Source organism: Nannospalax galili, unplaced genomic scaffold, assembly GCF_000622305.1.
Source record: "Nannospalax galili isolate Female #2095 unplaced genomic scaffold, S.galili_v1.0 scaffold1839, whole genome shotgun sequence".
In the NCBI taxonomy this organism is placed as follows: Eukaryota; Metazoa; Chordata; class Mammalia; order Rodentia; family Spalacidae; genus Nannospalax; species Nannospalax galili.
The window spans coordinates 3,038-6,179 of NW_008342937.1; the positions used below are offsets into that span (position 1 = coordinate 3,038).

The 3,142-nt window shown below is 46.0% G+C and overlaps 1 non-coding gene across 1 annotated transcript; it reads left to right on the forward strand.

The window, feature by feature from the left end:
- Positions 1–2,840: 2,840 nt before the first annotated feature.
- LOC115071369 lies at positions 2,841–2,947 on the forward strand. Its single transcript, XR_003850454.1, has one exon. It is a non-coding gene; the product is annotated as a U6 spliceosomal RNA (small nuclear RNA).
- The last annotated feature ends 195 nt before the right edge of the window (positions 2,948–3,142 follow it).

Consider the following 3,142-nt stretch of genomic DNA (forward strand, 5'->3'; position numbering starts at 1 on the left):
GGTTGAAAAATGTAAATAATGCACTTGCACCAAGCAAAAGCCAAATTCTTTCAGGACATGGCGTACAAGTAAAAGTTGAACACTAATTTGGATACTCCAAATGTAACAGAATGTAAGCAATAACAACAAACTTGGAGGTGCTGTAATGAATGGCTTTCCGCACCCACTAACCGCCTTATGAAATCCTGGATTCTCAAACTTTGCTCACCGGACAATGTAAATAATGCACTTGCACCAAGCAAAAGCCAAATTCTTTCAGGACATGGCGTACAAGTAAAAGTTGAACACTAATTTGGATACTCCAAATGTAACAGAATGTAAGCAATAACAACAAACTTGGAGGTGCTGTAATGAATGGCTTTCCGCACCCACTAACCGCCTTATGAAATCCTGGATTCTCAAACTTTGCTCACCGGACTCACGATGCTCAGTCTAGTTCACAAACACAAGACGAGTTTCACTGCAGGAACCTGTCTGCCTTGTTTTGTGGAAAAGAAGGAATTTCTGAGTACACATACTGGCAATCCTTTTCTCCCCTGCTAACAGTTGTTGAAATAATGGCCGGTCTGAGAAGCCTTCTTCTTCTTTGCCTTCAGCACTCAATCCTAGGCTGAAACTAAATAGAGTAATGTTTAAAATATTTGAAAGATTTTGATTAATTCGGGTTATCATTCTTTCAAATTCCAGCGCCCTTTGCATTATGTATTTAACACTGACTTGAACGATAGTGTTCATTAACTCCATGTTGAATTAAGTGGTATAACTTTAAAGAGATTCCTCATTAGCAGAATTAAAGACAGAGGACTGATTTTCTTAAATTATTTCATAGACTTGAAGTCCCATTACTGTGTGCTATGTCCCAAGGCTACACTTTCCCACTAGCAAACTCAGCCAAAAAAAATGTCATCTACTGCAATAAATTAATGCTTTTAATTTGAATTTGTCAATTTGTAGTTAATTGATAAATCTGTTATGGCTTTAGAATTGCACAGCAGCTCTAAGAATGCAGAATTTACACTTGGGTTTCTGTGTATATTTAAATAACAAAGTCATTTAAGTAACATTGGAAGTCTAGGGGAATGTCTTGTTTTAAAAGGGGCCCTATACATCACCTGTGAGAAATTCTGCTCTGTCTTTTACTATTACGTTGTTCAGTAATTCTAAAATTATTTTAGATTTTCGCTCTAAAATTTTTTTCTTGTTCTTCCTTCGTTGTTAAAGATTATCTCCTCAACAGAGCTGATGTTAACCTCACACTTTTCCTTTCTATATACAGTAAAAATTTCTTGTATTTAAAAAAAAAAAAAAAAAAAGGATGTGTAAGTGATTTTGGGGAAGTGTAGCTTGGCTCTCAGGGAGCTTACAACTTGCAGGAACATCAGGGTCATGACCCTGTAACTCTGACCATCCTCTCAAGTATTCTCTAACCATGTATCTTTTCAGTTGTAAAGTTTTGAAGTGTGAGAACATGAAAGGGTTGTGATATATTTATTCAAATCATAAAACTTTAACAGGTTTTAAGTCAGAAACAGCTTATAGGAAAACTAGGGTATTAGAAGAGTTACATTAAAACAACTTTTAAAACTTGTAATTGGGTAATTTAACTCTAGAGGCATGTCATTTTGGACTAATTTTTTGGGTGGAGGAACATAGCGTTTTTATTGCTCTTCAAAAGCTGTGAAGGAAAACAATCACAGTTCCAAACACAAAGATAGGCTTAGCAACAATCCCCGTTTTTTTCTGTTCTCGTCTCAGCAATACAGAAACGTCTGTATAATTTTACATTATTTTCCTTTGGCTCATCAGAAAATCGAGTACCAATTAAAGAAGTCTCCAAATCTCTGTGTCAGAGTCGGGAGACAGGTGAGATGGCAGGAAGGAGGGAAAGCTGTTTCATAAATAGTTATTCTATGAATGTGCTATGTTCCTTATTATTGGTGTCATTTTACTTATTGATTTTTTTGATTTGGGGACTGAGCTCTTTTGCAGCCCAGGCTGGTCTAGCACTCGCTATTTAGCTCCCCGGGCCTTAAATCCTGATTCCGCCGGATTCCCTTCCCGAGGGCGGGGACGAATGGCGAGTGCGCCTCCCCCACCGGCGGTGCCCAGCGAACCTCCGCCCCGCCAAGCACATCGGCCGAGGGCCGTCCCGGGTCTCCGTCCCCACCACCGAGACCTGACGGCATCAGGGCTGGGACAAAACGGGAGCAAGGACTTCCCGCCAGCGCGTTGGCACCCTAACAGGGCGAACATGTGTGCGGACGTGTCATCGGTACGCGGGGTGGGGACGGAAGTGCGAGAGGACAGTGCAGTCCAACCGCAAACTCCCTCCGGGGCCGAACAGGTGAGCTTCCGCCTGTCCTCGGGAGCCCGGTGTTTGGTTGCTAGGCACCGGGCTAGCTGCGGCCAGACATCCGGAGGGGGTGTGGCCCCAGTCCCGCTCCCACGCCTTGGACTCACTGGCGCCTGCGCAAAGTGCCTGCGTTCCCAGCGGAGGGAGGGGGGGGCGGCAGGGAGGAGGGGCGTGGTCGCCGTCTGCTTCTTCCGGCCACGGCTAGAACGGCGCCTGCGTGGCCCCCGCAAGGTCCGCAGGGAGGGGTCTTACCCGACATGCCCCGGGCTGCATTCCCTTATTTGCATTCCCCGCCCCTTCACAGGTAAACGGTACAGGTCTAGGTTCCCGGCCTCGCTCCACGCCAACCGCATAGGGCTCACTATGAGTTCCGGAGGGGCAAACGTCCCTGCGTCCCCGCGGCGCGGGAGCGTGCGCGGCGGTCACCCTGAGTGAGAGCGGACCGGGCCCGCGGGGTCATATATAGCGTGCGACCGGAGTCCTAACCGTGCTCGCTTCGGCAGCACATATACTAAAATTGGAACGATACAGAGAAGATTAGCATGGCCCCTGCGCAAGGATGACACGCAAATTCGTGAAGCGTTCCATATTTTGCACCGTCAACAGCGCGCACCGAGCCCGCCTGCCCAGTTCCTCTGTGAAAAGCATTAAAAGTCTGCAAGGCCGTAGCGGGGCTGACTCTCACGGAGTGGGCGTGGCTTCCCATCTTTTTTTTTTTTTTTTTCCTCCCCTTCAGATCTTAAGAGATGGGTCCTTTGGTTGAGAAGCACCTATCAGCCCAACCATACT